We start from the raw sequence: 21,471 nt of genomic DNA on the forward strand, positions 1-21,471 counted from the left end.
TTCATCATGTTATTAGCCCCAGGGGGCGGCGAGGAGGCGGGGGGGCGTTCACTCATCTAGGTCAATCTACAAAAGGCAGGGGTGGTTTTTATCACCGCTCCCTCTAATGCCCGGTGTTGCCGGGATCCTCGGGGGGGGGGGGGGCTGCGCCGCACTTTAAAGGGATCCTAATCGCGCGACATCAGCGGTCAGAGTGTTTGTCTTCCTCTCAGTCGCTGTGGTCGGCGGGCCGTGGAAAAAGTAGACGGGGAGGACAGATTGGAGATCTTCTCGTGGGTTCCGAAAAGCTGTGATTATGAAACAGCCTCTCGATTTGCCTGTTGGTGTAGGCGGCGGATGGCCGCTGTAGGACGGGGAAATTTTTAAAAATGCATTTTTACAGAAGGTATCGAGGCACCAGTTCTATTAACTGGAAACTCCTCCCCCTCCCCCCAACATGAGGGCTCTCTTCCAGAAGCGGCACGTCGAGTCTAAACACATAAATCAGCACAATACGGTTGTGCCTTTTTTTTTTTTTTTTTTTTTTTTTTTTAAAGCTGCATTTGGATCTGTCTGGTGCGGCTGTTGTGGTCCGACATCTCGGACCAATCAGGAGAAGGAATGACAGAGAACAGCGCTCAGCTGATTTGATTATCTCGATTACCATAAATATTTCAAATGGGTTTCCTTTTTATTTTCAGGCGAGAAATTTGCGATGGATTTCCAAGGAATCCCAGTACCTTTTTTTATCGTTTCAGGTTAATAAAGTATGTTTCCTAAAGGCCGGCAGAGCGCGAATGCGGCTTCAAGCTGGGACCATGTCAAGGTGCTTTTTCTCTTTCATAGCAACCTAATCTTCCATTTTTTTTGATTTTTTTTTTTTTTTTTTGAAGAAGTCTAAAATAGATTGTCACTGTCAAACCAAGACTGCATTCTTATCAGTCATTCTACGCGGTGGGAGTAATTCAGTGTTTCCCACACATCACTCGGGGAGGGTCTGCGCTATGTCAAATCGCTCGGAAATATGTTCTTTATTGTCTTGGAGGCGATGTGATACATCATAGCTTTCCTCTGCATTTTTTGGCCGCGGGCGGCAGGAAAACACTGATTTTCCTGCACAGTATCTTCCCTGTAAAACTCCATTCAGGTGTTTAAGTATAAGCATAAGAATAAGAACAACTTTATTTATCCCGAAGGAAATTTTTGTGCCAGAATTACAAGAAAAATGTAGCCATAATTAATAATAGTAGAAAAGTGGATAAACAGTAAAAAAAAAAGGGGGATAATAAGAAAAACAAATAAACTATAAAGTGTCTCAAATAACAAGTGAAAACTATAAAGTGTCTTAAGAACCAAGTGAAAGATAAGGAGTGCACAAGAGTATGAAAAAATATTGTACATGTAGCTGTTATGAAATATTGCACAGTTGTGAACATATATACAGATAAAATATTTTGTGTATTATTTACAGTAAGTGGGTCAGTTTTTTTTTGTTTTTTTTTAAGGTTTAAGATTTTAAGATTACTGGGCACACGATTCTCTTCGTGAAGCCGACAAAAAAAAAAATCACCGTAAGTCATGGATTTGCTCTACCAAATTTGGAAATAAAAAAAATTTAAATCTAAATTAAAGAATTAAAAAAAAAAATATATATATATATATACATAAGATTTGATCAGATTCTCAGTATAAGAGGCGTTGAAATAATTGCCTACGCAAATAATAAGTCTCGGATAACGTGTCTTGGATCGGCGCTTTGACTTTGACGGGGTTTCCGATCATTCGCTTGCCGTGACCTGCTTTCTCGACAGTCAAACCAAAAACTCTCGATTTATTGGCCGATCAAGGGCTGACGCGAGGGGGGGCCGATGTGAGTTTCCCTTCCCCTTTGGAGATGGGGTGGAGTAGAGCCGCTGTTCCTCTGTGCCCAGAGCAGCAGGATGAGGCGTCTCCGGGGATCTTGGACGGATTCCTCGGAGCTGGATGAAGCCGCTGCGCCGAAGGAAGTCTGGGTGTCTGCTCAGGCTTCGGTCCCTGGTGACCCCACCCGGGATTAGCGGCAGAAGACAAATAGATGGACCATTTTCAAGAAGACGTATTGAGTGCTAAACCAAAGTGAGCTACGCAGATTCGACCGCAAACATCTATTTTTCCCAGACGACAAAAAATGTTCATCCAAGGTCAGACGGGGGGGAAAAAAAAAAACAGCAAATGGAATAAATGCGCACTCACTGTTTTTATTTTTTTTTTTTCTCGCTGATGTTTCGTCCCGTATGGAAAGTGTGTATCGGTTCAAGATTAAAACCCAAAGGTGTTGATATAAAAATAAATTTTTTTAAAAAAAAATCAGGCAGAGGGCCGATGAGCCGCAGGTCATTTTTCAAGTCCCAGCTCGCATCTGACCGTTGGTAAAAGGCTCAAACCGCCAGACTGTAAGTCATCTGCTGCTAGGAAGTGGTGCAGAATATTGAGGCCCAAATTCATTCCTTGTCAAAACAGGACATACTGCAGCGGCCATTAAATTGGAAGGAATGTGGGGAGCACGTCTCGTAATTTCTCCCTCTGTCTTTCTTGGCCTCCACCTCTTTCTCTCTCTCTCTCTCATTGCTTTCGGAATGGCGAAATGAAAGACAGGCGCGACCCTGCAGCGCACACCGGCTCGCGCAGCACCGAACCCCCCCCGAGGGCAGTGTGTGTGTGTGTGTGTGTGTGTGTGTGTGTGTGTGTGTGTGTGTGTGTGTGCGCTGGGTGATGAAGAGCATTTCGAGGGGACGAGGAGCGTATATCACATGAAAGACGGCTCGGAGCGTGACCAAATGCTTGTGTGTTAAGGCCCTTTTTCCTCCCTTTCGTCTTCTTTCGCTCTTTATTCACCTCCCTTCCTGCTCACCGACCGAGTCCCGTAATCTAATTAGGACTCTCTTTAAAAGACCGAGTGGTGTCTCGTGTGGACTGACAATTAAATAAGTTTTTTAATTTTTCCACGACGTCCAACACAGCCGTTTAAATCCGATCCGTCGTTTTTTTTTTCGACCGCAGGTCTCAAAGGTGGCAGATTCACCATAAAGTCATCCAAGGTGATCGAACAGCCAGATGAGGAAGACATTTCAGGGCGGGAGGGAGGGGTAAAAAGTACGATAAGAGCGAGTATATTTCCTTTTTTTTTTTTTCTCTCCCTACACAGTGTATGTTTTGCGCCAATTTTCTGGCACATAGTCTGGATTTGACGCCGGGGACCAGTGAGGTATTTGATTTTCCCGCCAGAAAATACAAAAAAAAAAAAAGCACAGCGGTTTTTCCATGCCGAGCGGCCACATATGGATTATTATTGATTTGTGTTGGCACTCCCGTGTTTGACATCCATCTTTTTTCTCTATCAGCCCCCCCCTCCACCGTTTGCGTCTTTTTTTTATTCAATTATACATCTAATCTGAAGGCTATGAAACGCGATAGATAGAACCCAGAGACTGATAGTGATTATCAACAGAGGCCCTCTCAGATGTCTGTACAAGTATTTTCAGGACCATAAGGCGCGCCGTACTAAAAGGCGCAGTCTCAGTTATGTGTACCATGACCGTATTTATTATTGTTATATTATTCCGGTAACTCTGGCACAACAATTTCCTTCGGGATAAATAAAGTTGTTCTTATTCTTATTTAACAAACACATAAGGCGCACCTGATTATAAGGCGCGAGTTTTATATACAATCCATGCCCACACTTCCCCCTTTAACGTTCTCATGGTAGTCGACCATGTTAGTGATGTGTCTGGGCTGGATGTGTTTGTCGACGATGTGTTTGCTGCAGTAGGAAGCGGAAAATGGCCAGCTTGTCATTATAATCCCCTGGAAGTTGTAGTCCTGGTTCGGATGGAAAAATAGCAATGTTTCATGAAACGGAAGCACCAAGAAGGACCTCCTAGGAAATGTTTTCAGTTCTTCTGCTCGCGTTACTGCTTTTAGTCAATTGGTGACCGTCGAAACGCTTCTCCCAATTGTTCTTTGCTCGATAATCCGCTGCTCGAGTCTTTCCTCCACCTCGGGCCACCTCGCTTTATGTCCGCGGAAACTCAGCTGCGTCTTCTTGACCTGTCGGAGCTCATTTTCCAGCTTCCTCCACCTGCGAACCATCGATTCATTAATCTTAAATTCTCTCGCGGCGGCTCGATTTCCATGTTCCCCCGCGTAGCTGATGGCCTGCAGTTTAAACTGTGCTTTATAAGCGTGTCTCATTGACATTTTCAGGGTTGTTAAAACAACGATGTTCTGCATAACGCACATATCCGTTCTTTTATACGCGATCAACGCCTACACTTCCCCCTTTGACGTTCTCACGGTGTACTCTACTACATCCGCCTTACAACAACAACAACAACACACACAAGGCGCACTGCCCTATAGGGCGCGCCGCACATTTTGAAGAGAATCTAAGACTTTTATGTGCGCCTTATAGTCGTAAATACGGTATGTGGGAAAAGTAAATCATATTTATGCTCGTACGAGTCAAGTGTAGCTGTTTGGAGACCTTTTCGGCTGGATGTTAACTGGTTTGTACCTTGGGGGGAACGATTCTACTAGCCACCGATCCCGCTGATAGGAAAGCTCGACCCTTGGAGACGACCTCGCGGCACAGGTCGTAGCCTTTCGCTATTTAGAATTCAAACCAATCAGCAGTATTGATTTCCGGGAGTTGCGGGCAGCCGATTGATAAATGCATAGAAACAGCACTGCATTGGCGCCGCAATTTTCTAACTCCGCATAGATAAGAATTTTAGGGTTACCGCTTCTTGTCCTAAAGTTTCTATATCTATCTATCAATGTTTGGTTTTATGAATTGAAGTGTAGAACAGTAAGATTTTTTTTTTTTCCTTTGCGTAACGTGAATGAAATTCAGCAGACAGTCCATTGTTGAATACCTGCACGAACACAACAGATTGTATCCTGGGAAAACCCTCTATATAATTCTTCTCCAGATATATAATCAAGACACAAGACACACAGATTTCCAATAATAAATTCCTGAGTAATGTTTTTTTTTTTTTTTTTTTTTTGCATGGTTGCAAGCAACAGAGTCACTGCATGTCGTACATTTCCTGTTGGTGTGACCTTACTTTTCCAACCTGAGCATGAAGCCTTTCCGGGAGGGTAACTCTATGTCAGGGTCCCCTCCTCTCCTCCACATTCCTCCAGAAGAAGAATGGCAGCGCGAATGTCAAGTAGAAGCGGAGGGGCAGATATGAAAAATATTGTTTCAGAGTTTGTTATTGTTGCCTGACATGATGCAAATCTAATGAAAGGAAGGGATAATGTGAGGAATGTGCATCATCCAGCCGCTCAGCTCTGCTGCAGCGCGCGGGAACAAGTGCAAGTGGATTTATTCTCTTTTTCACAGGGTGGGAGTAGATAAAAACCTTTCTGTTTTAATTAAGCGTAAACACACAGCGCAAAGGAAAGCAAACCAGGTTAGCAGGATTAAATTAAAATGCAGCCTCCAAACCTTTGTCTATATAAGTATGGTGAACACACCAAACCAGTTTTCTGAAATATTGCTAAAATAATTTTTTATTTTGAAATATTCCACCAATTACCTTATAACGTATCGACTCTTCTTTTGCAACACTTAAATACAAATAATTCTGTTTGGAAAAAAAAATGCTACTTACATCCAGTACTGTCAGAAGATGTGATTTATACCCTGAATTGGTTTATTTTGTTTAACCAATACTACAATATTTGCTATCTTTGTGTTTAAAATAATATGAATGTTATCCATTTGATATTTTTTTTAAAAGGAGACACAAAGTCCTGAAAAACAATTTCTTTTCTTTGATTATTTTCATTCTATATATTTGACCGATTTTCATATTTTATGAAAAAAAAAAACACCATCCTTTTCTTACATTTATTGCCATTATATAATGGTGGCCAAGCCTTTTTCGACTCCTGTTCTGTAAACATGTCGTAGTGGGGTGAACGACCTTTGGATGGAGGTGATTAGTTGCTCAGCAGTTACTCACCAGTGTTTAGAGATTTCCCTCAGCTTGTCTACTTTTACTCGTGATTGTCGTCTTGCACAAGAAAACAAACTATTTCTGGGAAACTTGAAAGGATCCCACCAAAAATGACCTGTTCACACACTCTTCACACCCCTTTTTGACACCCATCGCCTGCGCACTTCCCCCCTCCCCAGAATACACCGAGTCCCCTCCTCTCTTCCTGCCTGAATGAGGCCGCGTGCGTATGACTGCGCCTGATGAAGTACTGCACGCACACACACACACACACACACACGCACACACACGTACACACACTTGTGCCCTGACTCACACTTTTCTTATCTCTCTCGCTCCAGTTCACCCGGGGTGAGCACGTCCGAGTAAAGCACACAGCCCATCCTAGCCGCACTTCAGTTTTCCTGTGTAAAATGACATGTTTTATTCAACGCTAATTAAGTGTAAGCATATTTGCATCTTTTAAATTTTTTTCTTTTAATCAAGTTGATGTACTTTTTGATGCAACAACACCACCATGCTACTGTCCAAATTATGAGCGCGTGTTGTCAAAACACGCGACACGAAATGACTAAATAAATATAGAAACATAAAAAAAAAACATTTGATTGTGGTCAGTGTTTGTTTGCCTTCTAACTAGGTCCGCTTTCATATGAGGAACTTGGAAAGTGTAAAGAATCCACTGGTTGGAAACTTTTTAAATTCAAGGAAAAAAGGGGGAAGAGAATTTTTTTTTTTTTTTTTTTTTTTTATTGGGGGGGGTTGTTTGTTGACCTTCTGTCAGGGTGCCATGGAAACCGTGGGTGTCTGAGCTGTCAGCAGCCGAGGACTTGAGGAGTTTGTTCGGCTGGTGCGCTTAATTTATCAAACCTCATTTCGTCCACACGGAAAACCGCCAAAGTGACACCGACGTCTTCCAACCGGGCGCGATCGGACACCGGCGTCGAGCGCTTTGAATCCGAGAAGGTCGGCGACGGCAGGGATGTGAGGCGATCGACCCCCGAAGCGGCGGCGCTGTGTGACGGGAGGGCGTCCCGCTGGTCATTTTGAACGATTTCCAAGAAAAATGACAACTCTGGCATCGCAGAAGTCGCTACCACATCCATCTCGCTCTCTCTCGCTCGCAGGAACAGCATGAGGTCATTCCTGCATTTGCAACTGCTGTTTGAAGGATGAGTCCACGCGGTTGCCAGGAGGCCTGACTCAGACAATGTAAACATCCAGGGTTTTAGCCCAAACCTCTGGGGGTGAGGGGGACCTGCCTTCCCTGGTATATTTTTCCTTTTGATGAGAGTTAAATACACCATTTTTCAAGTAATCTGGGATGAAGAACTCCTAAAAAAAAAAAAAAAAGTTCAATTTTTATTCTGAAACCACACATTTGTATGACGGCGTTGCAAAATTCACTGAGGCCATCCCGGACCATCCACCATTTATGACACAGGAGGGGACATTTGTCATTTATAGCTCACAATTTTCTTCACTTCCACCCTTTTCGTCTCCAAAACCCACCCACTGAGTCACCGAGTGGTGTTTTTTCCATTTTTCTTTTTTAGTGAATGGGGTTTCTGATTGATATTTTGGGTTGAAAAATCACACGTAAAATGTTGGCGGGCTTGGCTTTGGCACATCATGGCTGTTTTCATCTAACTGTCTCTTCTTTCATCACCTGGTGATTTACTTCCCTCTTTTTCAGTCCATTTTCACACATTCGCGTGCATTTTTATATCCCTTCTTTGTTTGCTTTTCCAACTAAATTAGATCTGTTGGAATGATGGGGACGACTACACGCTACCTCCCCCAAGGAATATGGGGTCGAACTGAAATGTATTTTAATGTTTCCTAACTAGAGGCCCATCGTGGCCTTTTGCCCTAAATAGGTCTTGTCATTGAGAGAGGATGAGATGGAAGGAAACGTAGGCAGGTTGTTCTCGCAGGTTTATTCTGGCTGAGCTCTAAATATAGACAAATTTACATTCCAACTATCATCCATAATAGTTTTTGGGTCACGGGTAGATCCGTGCAGAATGGCTGGGCGTAATCTTAGAAACAGCGTGGTGAAACTTCTCAGAAGACCCGGTGTTCTTTTTTTTTTCTTTTTTTTTTTTTCTTTTTGCTCCAGGCTGACTCACTGTTGCCTCGCGAGGTTCGGGCACAGAGCGGTTAAGTCACTGCAGGTGCAGCCGAGACCATCCAGAACAAGAGCCTTGTGGATGTTTTTCCCAACGGTGAAGCACGAAGAACCAACTAATACATCCCTCTCTATATTTAAACATGGAAACATCTGATCTCCTGGTGGAGAAAAGATAGTAGATCCAATGGATTTTACAAGACAGTATGATCAAACTTATGTCTAAAAAAAAAAAAAAAAGCGAGGAAACAAAACGCTGTCGGTGACGTTAGATCCTGACGGCTGTCACATTCAAACCACATGAGCCACCGCACAAGTTGAGTAAGTAGTAATAATTGTCGCGCCATTATTACATAAGCGCCAAAAGGACACCGAACATTATTGTTTGGCCGGATGATAAAAGAGTCTAGCATCGAATGTGGAAGTAGCAGATAGAAATTTGTAATTAGATATTTGTAAATCAGCATCATTGTAACGTGAGGGGTCGATACGCAACGGTTGGACTATTAAGTCGGAGAGACTGATTTTTTCAGTGTCACAACATCCTTACTTCCTTGTTACCAACCGCATGTCTGTAAAATGACCAATCAGATGAGGAAGGACTTACATTGAGGGAACAACGTGTGAAAATCACAAGGCAGATTTGCTTATTTTAACAGTTTTGTAAATATATGACATGGAAATATATAGACGATAATTAGCAACATGCTAATATATAATATGGAGTCACCCTAGAAACATTATAAATAGCGTTTCAACAGAATAAACCAAAAATAAAAAACATGAATGAACTTCACTTGTAAATCTTACATTGGCATCGCGGCTCGCCCTATCTTATCGGAAGGAAGCCAAACAAAGAAAACGTTTTTGTTTTTTAGCATAATAGCCCCCAGCTCCTGCGTTGTCCTTGGCGGCACGCCATGGAATATGGCAGCCAAGTCCCAAAGAGCGTGACCCAACTTCACATTCTCCATTCACCGCAGCTGGTCAGCGCACGTGGCGCCCAGTTAGCTGCTAGCGCTGCGGCAACGTATTAACACATTTGGTTGGTCAGGAGTGCAGTTACTTGCTGAGCATAGGGAGGGGGGGGGGGGGGGGGACTTTTTTGAGAAGAGGACACTAGACCATCTGCTCTTTGATCAAGTTTCAAAAATACACTTTTTGTTTTTTGTTTTTCTCTTCATGAGAAACCAACCTTCCTTTTGTTTTCTTGGACCTCTTGTATTCACCATGATGTAGTTTTTTGATATTCTTTTAATTCCCAATTGTTGATGATTACAAGTGTTAATTGTCTTTCCCTCCTTTACTTCCTATAATTTGTCCTTAACCCAAACAAACTTTCCTTGCTGCATAAATACACTTTATTAATCCCAGACCAAAACTGATAAGTCATAGCAACCGGCTATATTGTAACAGAATAAAAGCAGAGACAGCGTAAACTAAAATAAACCGAATGGCTTCAATTTAGGAGTTGAAACTATATATATGTATGTTTGCGTATGTGTGTGTGTGTGTGTGTGTGTATATGTATGTATGTGTAAATGTATATATGTGAGTGTATATATGTAAATGTGTGTATTGTGAACACTTTTTTTTTCCCATAAGAGACAGGAACATAGGGTAACCTATAAGAGCGGAGGTAGGAGCACGCAGGTAGACTACATCTTGAATAGACGAGGTAACCTGAAAAAGATCAGTGACTGGAAAGTAGTTGTAGGTGAGAGTGTAGCCAGACAGCATAGGATGGTGGTTTGTAGGATGACTCTGGTGACAAGGAAGATCAGGAGGACAAAGGCAGAGCAGAGGACAAAGTGGTGGAAGCTGAAAAGGGTGAGGTGTTGTATGGTTTCCAGGGAGGAGTTGAGAAGGGCTCTGGGTGGTCAGGGTGATCTTCCAGATGATTGGACAACCACAGCTAGTATGATCAGGGAGACAGGTAGGAGAGTACTTGGTGTGTCATCTGGAAGGGAAGTAGATAAGGAGACTTGGCGGTGGAATGAGGAAGTGATCCATCAGGCATCAGCTTTGAGTCTCTCCTTGTTTACAGTGATGATGGACACGCTGACAGATGAGGTTAGAAAGGAATATCCATGGATCGTGATGTTTGCAGATGACATTGTGATCTGTAGTGAGAGCAGGGAACAGGTTGAGGAAAATCTAGAGAGGTGGAGGTATGCTCTGGAAAGAAGAGGAATGAAGGTTAGTCGCAGCAAGACGGATAATATGTGGGTGCATGAGAGGAACCTGGGTGGAACGGTAAGGCTACAAGGAGTGGGGATCAAGAATTTGGAGGATTTCAGGTACTTTGGGCCAACAGACAACAGGTGAAGAGATGGTTTCAAGCAGGTTGGAATGGGTGGAGAAGTGTCAGGGGTATGATGTGATAGAAGACTATCAGCCAGAATGAAAGGAAAGGTGGACAAGACAGTGGTGAGACCATCCATGCTGTATGGACTCGAAACAGTGACAATGATGAAAAGACAGGGTGCAGAGCTAGAGGTCGCAGAGATGAAGATGCTCAGGTTCTTTTTGGGAGTGACCAGGATGGATAGGATCAGGAATGGGTCTATCAGAGGAACAGCACATGTTAGATGTTTTGGAGAGAAGGTCAGAGATGCCAGATTGAGATGGTGGGGTCATGGACAGAGGAGGGAGGGTGAATATATTATAGGATATAGAATGCTGGCATTGGAGCTGCCAGGCAGAAGGTCCAGAGGACGACGGAAGAGAAGATTTATGGACGTAGTGAGAGAGGATATGAAGGTAGTTGGTGTGAGAGAATAGGGGTTGGATGGAGAAGGTTGATTCGCTGAAGGGAAAAGCCGAAAGGAGAAGATGATGAGAGAAAGAAAATAAATATGCAGAATGAGATGGGTTATTTACTCTGACTGGGAATAGATATAGTAAATGTACAGAATATGTTGGTAGGGCTGCTGGGGTCGGTGGCTGCTCCTCCTCTCCGCACGCCAAAGTGTCGTCGGGCAAAACACTATACCCTCGAGTTCCTCCCGATGGCGGCTCCGTTGCGATCGCCACGCGAATGCGTTTGAGTGGGTTATCGCTATCTAGCTTTGAAACCCACACGGTGTGGAAGCGGTACATAAACTGAGACCTGTGACTCAGAATACACTAACAATTTCAAAACATGGGTGTGAAGAATATGCATGACTGAATATGTCGGTGCAGGAGACGTCGGCGGTGCCGCGGTGCACTTCTGCGCTGACAGATTTAACAAGCGCGGATGGATTGTACAGTCTGACTGCACTGGGCAGGAACCGTTTCCTGCACTGTTCCTGCAGGCGTCCGCAGGAGTCTGTTGCCGTAACAGCACTCGGTATTGTCTGGTGTTTTTTTTTTTTTTTTTTTTTTTTTTTATAGAGCATGGTGGTGTTGGTGGGGGGTTGCCATAATTGCCAACAGTTTTGCCAGCATCCTGTTCTTCCCCAGGATGGGGAGCTTTGAGCCAACAACACACTGGGCTTTTTGGATGACTTTGTTGGCATCCTTTGGTTTGATGCCTGTACATCCAAGCAAAATAGGTGGCGCTAGAACATATGTCAACATTAGCATTATTGTTCTCGAATCAATGCTGATATAAAATTAACATAATTATAGGCTGCAAATTCAAATGAAACTATGGGGTCTGAGATACAAACTGCTGGTAAGTCTATAAATATGTGTAATTTCAATAAAGGGTATTTTTTTTTCTTTTTGCAGTGCAAAAGGTCAGTAAGTTATAACATAATGGTATATGGTACATTAGCAGCATGATGGTTTACTCTGTGACAGTGCAAAATAGGATGCTTGTTTTTCTTTTTTATCTTGCTCGCCAAAGTATTTTCTTTGAATATTTTAATAAGTATTTTCAATCAATATTGGATTTAGAAACTCCTTTTTTCCTTTGGTTTACTTTTGTATGGATGGTTGCATGGAAAATAATGTTGGTACATTCATATGATCATTAATGGTTTTAAAGTTGAAATAAAATGCCAAAAAATTAAAATATTTCAATTTTCATTTTGCTCAATGCACAAGTTGACCCGTGCATAAAAATTAAAAAAGAAATGTGGCCTGCCAGCCAAAATAATTGCCCAACCCTGGTTTAATGTAACCGTGCACTTTACTGTTAATTTCATTTTATTTTATTATTTGTTAAGTCAGCGGTGCAGTACCTGAAGTCTGCAGAGTCGCTGGTGAAGAGGAAGGTTTGGATGGGAATGGATTTGCTCATAATAACGATTAAAATGATTAAATCCATCCATAAATTCTCTGCAGTGTTCAAACTGCATATAAACCTCAATAATGCAACACATTTAATGTCGATAAACAGAATTCAATATTGGACCAACAGCAACAATATTTAAATTGTAACACCGAAACATGCTTTCTTTTTATATAGAAAACCAAAGAGCACTTACATTTTTTTTTATTCTTATTTTCTTTGAACTCTCATTGACTGTTCATTTCAAAATTAATGCACATGTACGTCCCAACTGAGCAGACAACATTGCATTACATTGCATTACATTTGGCAGACGCTTTTATCCAAAGCGACTTACAATAGAGGACTGCAAATAACTTGCAAATACAAGATGCACAACAACAACTGCAGATGATGCCGCTTATTATAAATAGCCATTACCAAACAATTTTTATATTTTTAGATAATGTTGCGTTCCTGAGGTCCTAAAAGTTGAACCAAGTACCTGCTTTTAAACAAGATGTTAACTCTCGGTCCGTGTGACCTTACTTTGAGAAGTGTTGGTTCCCCTTTGGGTGGACTCAAGCGTCCGTCTCTAGATATTTCCGTCATGTTTAGAATGACGACACCCGCCCGCCCCGTCCCCCTTAGCTCTTATGACAAAAACTGGTTGGAAAATGTTAGTGTTACGGGTAAAACCTGCAAGCCAATCCGGGCAGTCCAAGATGCTGGACCCCTGACACGTGACGTGCGTTGTTGGAAAGGAAGTAAACTGGATTGGTCGCCGTTGGAAATGACTTCCTACCGTCCAAGTAAAAACACGGGAACGTTAAAAAAGATTATCTCATGTTTCGAGCCTATCCATCCATCGCATTTCTGCAGTTTTGTAAAAACAGCTTGTCCCAAACACCTTCAGGAAATATTTTTTCTCACAGATGGAAATACTGCCCATTAATTCCTGGCACGAAAACCTCGAACGCCGTCAAAGCCGACGGGAGAATAACCGAGCGAAAACGTGAAGGAAATGGCCACTTTTGCTTCGTAACCCCATTCATAGGACTGAGGTTCTTACTCAGCAGGAACTTTTCTGCAGGGGAAGCTCACTTCCAAACCATCGGCAGACCATCCATTCCTTGGACGGACTCGAGGAGACGGAGTCGAGCTCGGCCAAGTGGCCAAAAAAAGGGCAAACTCCGGAGTAATTTTAAGTGCTCTTGACTCCAGGGTGAGTCAGCTGACAAATTTATCCCTCATTAATGATAATAATACCTTCTCGAGCTATTTTCAGCCAACAGCGGTTGCCATCAGATACATTTTTAGCCTGTTTAAATGCTCTGTACTTTTTTCCAACTCTTAGTGTTTGAGGGAAAATAGATGCTCGTGGAGAGACCTCAGACCACAGCATGGAGCGACGTCAGGCCCATTAAAGCGCCAGAAGTTCACTAAGTATAGGGAGCGCTCTTCAGGTCGCATGCCGTTCCTCTTTCTGCTTGTGTGTGTGTGTGTGTGTGTGTGTGTGTGTGTGTGTGTGTGTGTGTGTGTGTGTGTGTGTGTGTGCGTGCGCGGTTGGGAAGTTCAATTTTTTTTCATCAAGTTAACGGGAGGCTTAGAGTTAAGTGTGATGATGTAAATTGACTACCATCATCAGTTGACCATCCCTGCTGCCCCAACTATCTTGAATCCCTGCTGCCACTCAAATCCAATCCCCCCAAATTTTTATTTTTCTTTCTTTCTTTTTTTTTTTTTAAATGTAATATTAGAGCATTTATAGCGGTGCCCAGAATAGCTACTATTGCACATTGAACATTCGTAGGATTAAGCAGAATGGGACCCCCTCCTCCCCCTCCCCAAAAAATAATTACAGACTACAGTGTCCAGTTTCACCAAAGTGTCAAAAAGAATTAAATACAAATTCATTTCCATCAAAGAGGCTTTGGGCCTTTTCAGGATTAAATTTCATTCACAGAATTTACAACTGCCATGTAATAACTGCCAAAGAATTATTTTTTTTTACATTTTTAAGTTGTATGTAGTTAAAATACATGTATTCCTATGTAGAGTTGAGCATTTCTGGTTTTTAAATTATAATAAAACTTCCTTTACGAGCGGTTTTGAGGCCGAGAAGAATGCAAACGTGTTCATATTCGCTTGATTAGTTTATTCTTTTTATTTGAAGAAACTCAAAATCCACAAGTTTTTTGAGACCCGGGCGATTCACAAAGAATTGGAAAATGACTAAGGGAATCTACTTTCTGCGCTCTTCGGCATTCCAATTTATAGACGTCCCCTTTTAATTTCAGTTCAGCGCCCATAAATGTTTAGCTGTAACTTGAAATCTTTTCATTTTCCTGCCACGCCGACACACACTTCGCTTTGTCGTGATGAGTAATAGGATGGAACTTTTCTTTCAAAGGATGGGATTTGGGGAATTTCCACCGCGGTACCTTCAGTTACCTTGGGGCAGAACGAGAAAGGCGGATTCGCCACTTAAAAGTGAAAGGAAAACACCTTCACCGATACCTGAACGATTCAAACCGAACTTGTAACTCCTGCACGGCAACAGTCATTGCATAAGCGTAGTTGTCAGGGAGTGGCTTTTACAGATTTTGCCTTCCTGCTATCCAACCCCTCGCGAGGAACGTGACGATGACGGACCTCATTAACGGTTAGCTGTCAAATTAGCCCCTGACGAATTGAAGTACTGGTTTGAAGGAGCAACCTCGCATTGTTTTGACCAACTACAAGAAGCGCTGCTCCCGATTCCTCTTCGCAAATACCTGCCGAGCTTGACGGGCCCTGCTCTTTAGCGACTTCACCGCTGACCGTCGGCGCTCAAGGATTGTCCAATGTGATTATTTCACTTAAGCTTTCAGCCACAGAGTCTCCCGAGGCTCTTAAAAATGCAGAGCGGTGATGAAAGACAGACCACCGAGAGCTCCAGAAGGGGCCCTTATCAGCTATTTGCCCTTAATTCAGTAAATGTGGCGTTGGACGGAGGGCGCGCGCTTTGTCGACTTTGCTTATGAACTCTTTTAGGATATTTCTGGATTGGGTGTTTCTTGCGTGCGCTTCCCACTTACTGTAATTTCGGAACCATAAGCCGTTTCTTTTTTCACATGCTTTGAACGCTGCGGCTTAAACGGCTAATTTATGGATTTTTTTTGGAGGGGCTAACGAGCTTCATGCCGTCAAAACATTTCACCTCGGACCGATGAAATTACCGTGAAATCCTGAAGCTGTTCAATCCCGACAATGTAGAAGACGACGGCAGGACAAAGCGGGGATAGAAAATAAATGGATGGAGGGACTTTTCCTTGTGTTATTTAGTATAAATCCTTACAGACGCTGTTCAGAAAAAAACACTTCCAGTACGTATTTGTGGATGCTACCGGTATGTAATTAAAAGTTAAAAAAAAAAATGTTTCTGTGTAAATATCTCATGTTACAACGTGGACACCTGTGGCTTATAGACAAAAGCGGCCTATATATCTACACATGTATTTATTTCTTTTTAGCCGGTGCAGCTTATATTCAGATGCGCTTAAAAAATACAATTTTCTTTACCCTTTCCATGACCTTGGTGGTCCACTGCCTCCTAATTCCTCATAGTTCTCTGACGTAAATGTTGCCGTGACAATGATTCTCAGTTGTATTTAATCTCTAAACCGACTCCCATAAACTTCCTCCCTGCTAAATTGTCCCTTTTGATTCATTCACCATTAATCCCTCCACTTTCCCATTAAAGTTTCCCGAAGCCCTGATAATACACCCCTTTGCAGGTCTGTTAGGCTTAACCAGCCCTCTGACTTTGGTTTCTGGTTTGTCTCCATGTGTGTGTGTGTGTGTGTGTGTGTGTGTGTGTGCGTGAGCGTTCATCCATCTGTTGGGCTCGGCCCTCCGCTCCTGGCACACCTGCTTCTCATCACGCCATCGCACCTGTATTAAATCAAGCCAGGCTTCCCTCCAGTTTTTAGTCAGATCATCTCTTTACACTCAATGGCAGCTTAACTTAAGACTCACATGTGGCGTCTGCTCGCTCTGCCCGCGTCCCTACCGTACGCCTCCGATCGTTCCCGTTAGCCGTTCGACTGTCTCTCCGATCCCCCCCGACCCCACCGGTGGATCCCCGTCTCGGCCATCGGATCCTCAAGTATCCCGGACCTGCGGCCAGATGTCAAAATTTCTTGTACAAAAACCAAATAGGAAAAAACTGCGGTCTGTTTACTGTCTCGCTTTCGGTTCCAAACTCACACATCCATTACTAGGCGTGTATTGACACACCCCAGATTTGTATGAGTCCGGTTGAGACTGCGACTCTCCCAGGAGCCGAGTTATGTTATTAAAACTTTTTTTTTTTTTTACGTGAACGGCTGACCACCCCGATAATACAGCAGAGGGCTGTTTTTTGTTCCAGGAGTTGTTTTCTTTCAAAAAAAAAAAAAAAACACATCGTTACGTCTTGAATCTGGCTCCGGGCATCGTGTTTCTGCCAAAAAAAAAAAAAAAAAAATCGCCATTCTGACGGCGCTTTCGGAAAGATATGATTCGATCTGATGGTTGGAAGCCAAGCGGGAATGACAACGGCAACATAATCAAGATTTTATGACAGTCTGTCATCGTCCGATTGCGATATCTGGGGTTTTCTTCTCCGGATCGGGCAGCGCGTGGTTTCGTAGGGTGGCGGTTGGCCTTATTGTAAGGAAGTGTCATGATTCTGCGATGCAGTTTGTCGAGTTCAAATATGCAACGAGTCAAGATAAAATTTATTGTCAATGGATCCGATCGAGGGCGATGTCCCGCTTTCCAACCCTGTGCTATTGTTTCATTCCTCCCTCGCCCGGAGGCCGGCGTGACCAGGTGGCTTTTGCATTACTAAGTTGGGTGTAACTCACATGGTTAAGAACCGCTTGGCATTGTTTGCCAATGTTGTTGCAATGTTTTCACTCTGGTTTCATTTAATAAGAAAGTCATCCGTCTCACTATCTGCTTACGGGAAAAAAATCACAATATTCGCATTGTTGTATTTACTCGAGCCACACAGGCACATGACGACTCATGGGCAGCAGATAGCGGCGGTTATGACATTTGTTGGTTTTCTCCAGTCGGCTCAAAGGACGGGCTCCCGGGGTCGGGCTTGCAACAAAACAAACACTGTCGGACATGACGACGAGTTCTGCCCAAAACAACGGTATCCCGGGGCGAGACAAACCCCGTCGTTGCTACGAACCGCGCTTTGTTTGTGCGCAGCTAAAAATAAAAGGAGGAAAAACATCACATATACATATATATATATATAAGGTCCGAGGGGCTTTTATGGCGGCATATAAAAATAAACAAGCGTGCTGTCATCACAGAGGCTGTTATATTCTAAAACCAGGCAATTAAAAATGTGCTGATAGTAGCAGGGCAGCAGCCGAGAGCTGAGACGGTGCCAGGGCTCCATATGCGCGAGGGAAGAATGAACTCACGGTTGAGGTCACAGGAAAGAACAGCGAACGTGGGCGCAGTTCTCGATGGCATTGCGTAGTTTGTCCGCATGCGACACACTTCTGACTCAGGGTGCATGTATATATTTACTCTATTTGTCAGAACGTGTACGCTTTATATGGTTTGCTTATGTTCTGTGTGTGCCACAGCTGTGTGTGTATCTGATGGCTAACACTAAACCAATGACTGCGGGAAATAAAAAAATTATAATTACAAAAAAAAAAGGCCCATTACGGTGAAGATTATAGGGTGAGTTCAATGTGATGGCTTAATAGGGTGTGAGCAGGGCAACGTTGTTTGGTTTCTATCAGGGTTACTGAGTCAGAATGAATGGCATCTCATGCTCTTACACATGCATAACATACACGGAGGCTCGTTTGAGATGTGGCGTGCGAGGAGGCTCATGCGCTCAATCACTCATAAACACAGATGACAGCTTGCACGCACACGCGCACGCAGGCACGGAACGTCGCGTAAAACCTCCGCAAATATGCGGCAACCTCTACACAGGAGAGCAGAAAATCGCTCTAAACGCTCTTTATTCTGCAGACAGGGTGGTCCCAACTGCTGCCACTCACCTGCCACACTGGATATTTGAGTAAACAAAATGAGGAAATTCTACAAAATCTATATTTTCCATTTCTGCATATGAGCTTTTTTTTTTTCAAATTAAACTAAATGGGGTGAATTGTGCACGTAAACAACTATGTAGTTGTCATGAATTGACCGACCATTACTTGAAGCAAGCGTGATTCATTTTTCATATTTATTTGCAGTCATGCGTCCCGCATAATGTGTGTATTTTTCTTTTTGGGTAATATCCTTTTTTTTTTGTTGGTTTTTAAAATCTACGTTTGTAATTCGTCCATTTTGTCCTCACAATGACTCCCTACTCTGCACATAATCATATTTAAAATCCTCCATTTAAAAAAAAAAAAAACAAAACAAAACAAAAACAAACTCTGTTCCTTCATTCAACTGGGCAGAAATTGATTCCGCAGTAATCCCGGCAATTTCTGAAGATGGTTTGCAGGAATGCTTGGAGAGAGATGAACACACACACACACACACACAAATAAGCACGCACGCACACACACATGGGTAAGTGTCTGTCGCCTGAAGCATGCCGTCGGAGTCTGGGAATGAACTCATCCGCTCACAAATAGAGTTTTGGCCATTGAAGGCAAAACAAACAGTAGATTTGTGTCTCAGTATAAGCAAGCAAATCGTCCTGTTTTACAAATGATGTCACCGAGAACAAATAGTGCCGGCTCGTCGGTCAAGAAAAACACTCGGAATCCTCACGTCCGCCCTCTTCTTCTGTCGCTTCTTCTTCGAAACGTCAGCACATCTTCACGTCCGCAGTCGGGTTTTTCTCTCGGGAGCGCATGGCGAGCGAGAGGTGGAAAAGGACCGACGCCATGAACGCCGCAAACCCAAGCTTTCAGTGTCACGCGTCCGCAGATCGCGAATATTGTGAGTGATAGAATAACAGCGTTTGTTTATTTTCAGTCCAGATGACTCCGGACAAGCCCATTTTTTTTTTTTTCCCCATCTTTTGAACCATCACTGGCTGCTTGACTATATAATCTTTTGGGTGGGGTGCCAGAGGGATTCAGAGCCTTGGCCCTGTTTGGTTATTTGGTCAGAAAGCAAATATACAGGGATGAGAAACGCGCTGGCGGAAGACATGACGAGTTTTTTTTTTTTTTTTTTATCCCTTGAAGCTCCATTGGTACCGAAGGATAATGGCACTGAAAGAACGGAAAAACACTGAAAGATCTACAATCTTTTTTTTTTTTTTTTTTCAAAACACCAAATTATTTTATTATTCCTTTGACCGCTATCTATTTATATCTCCATCTGTTTTATGACCTACATACAATACAATGAGCACCGACATTAAAATGCTCTGACGTGTGATTTTACGATGAAACCGCAAGATGCGCAACCAGTGGCGAGCTTTTCCGATGACGCTCTCTGCGTACCGACAAAATTGACATTTTCATCTAAAAAACCTCGTGCGTTTAATTCCACACTACTCTATTTCCGCCTTTTCCTGAAAGGGTGCAGTATTGTGTTCACCGCTGTGACGAGGGAAGAGCGAGGATTAGAAAATATACGAGCTGAAATTCAAAGTAACATGAGATGGTTCGGTTTAACTCCCCGCTCGTCTATTTCCAGATCTCATTCATTAGACTTTATTACTTTGGATTATAAAATAAGTCCAATATAAGGAGAGGTTTTTACAAGGCTGCCGTGGCTCTAACAGGTACTGTATGGTAAACAACTGCAGTCAGCAGACGACCAGGCGCTCGTGCCTCACTCAGCATTTCAACTGCACACACACACACACACACACACACACACACACACACACACCTCCCCCGCGGTGAGCTTCCACACGTCTGTTTTATATGCCTGAGGGGAGTGGAGTGTGTGTCTCTCCATCTATTTCTTTACCATGTCTGAACCGCAGGCAGCGCACGCGACTTCTACTCGCCCATTAATGCCTCTGGATCCAGAACAGGTGGTTAATATAATTCCACAAAGGCTTTACCAACGCTGGCTGCACGCACTGAGGAGGCCCGCGGTGGAAAAACTCCATGCTCGCGTTGGCCTGGGTAAATATTTTCGCTTCCTGTAAGAAGCAATTATGGGATTACACATATGTCGGATGCATTGTTGCTCATCTGTTTTTGTGCAAATTCATAGAAGCGCCATCACATGTCGGGGAAAGAGGCCTCGGGTCCTGCGCACCGATCACAAGTCTCTCCCCGCCGACCGAGGAAAAACCCAACGCGCGAATGCAGTTTGACGGTCGATCGGGAGTTTTTTTTTTTTTTTTTTTTTTTTTTGCAAGTATGCTGTGTTTTCAAATCATGTTCAAGCAGATCAGCTGATGTTAGGTTTTATCAAACCGGCGGTCGAGTTTCCCGACGGCGATCCTCTGAAAATACCTCGCTTCGCTCGGCCGAGAACAGAGGGGACGTTTGTTGTCGCGGAGTTTTCGCAGAAACAAAACGGGGAAAAGTCGTTATGTTGACGCTGGTTGACAACGACCGCTTTTCTCGTGTCGGAAAAAGCGGAATAACGGTTTCTCGAAGTCGATCCGCCGAGGGGGGAAAGGACTAGACGGAAGGGACCGTCCCGTCCTCGCGTTCGCGGACGCCGAAAACTACTCATTTTCAACGTGCAGGAATTTATGTTGATGCGCTCATTGATATTTGAGTTGCTAACCGCCAAATCCACCGATGCCCATTTTTGCTTTGATATCTCATCCATATCCTTCCTGACGTTCCCCTCCCATCCCTTCCTTTGCCTTCCCTTCCCTTTCCGTTCCTTTCCTTGCCCGAGCGGCTGACCCAGGACGGAACTACGTGACCTGAGTACCGTCAGAAAAATCCATCACGATGAAGATGACAGTCCCCGTTACATTAACATCAATGGGATTATTTCATTGTCACCAAAGTTGAGACGCGTTCAGGTACCCCAGGTTTATACATGAGTACGCTTCCTATTTATTGATGTAACGGCAATGGAATAAGCAATGGCAAAGAATAAATATAGATACATATTTATATCTATCTAGAGAGAGAGAGAGGGATCAGTTTTTAAAGATGATATGGTTTTCATAAATTGAAAAAAAAAGCCATATTAAT

The 21,471-nt window shown here is 43.3% G+C and overlaps 1 long non-coding RNA gene across 1 annotated transcript; it reads right to left on the reverse strand.

Annotated features, from left to right (window-relative positions):
* Nucleotides 1–3,578: 3,578 nt before the first annotated feature.
* Nucleotides 3,579–6,152, reverse strand: LOC147234211 (uncharacterized). The gene is made up of 3 exons (XR_015106105.1): nucleotides 5,997–6,152; nucleotides 5,091–5,163; nucleotides 3,579–4,099 (listed from the first exon to the last, which is right to left on the reverse strand). It is a non-coding gene; the product is annotated as an uncharacterized LOC147234211 (long non-coding RNA).
* Between the last annotated feature and the right edge of the window lie 15,319 nt (nucleotides 6,153–21,471).

This window comes from Fistularia commersonii, chromosome 5 (genome assembly GCF_037954325.1).
Source record: "Fistularia commersonii isolate RoL2024-O1a breed Wild chromosome 5, RoL_Fcom_v1.0, whole genome shotgun sequence".
NCBI lineage: Eukaryota > Metazoa > Chordata > Actinopteri > Syngnathiformes > Fistulariidae > Fistularia > Fistularia commersonii.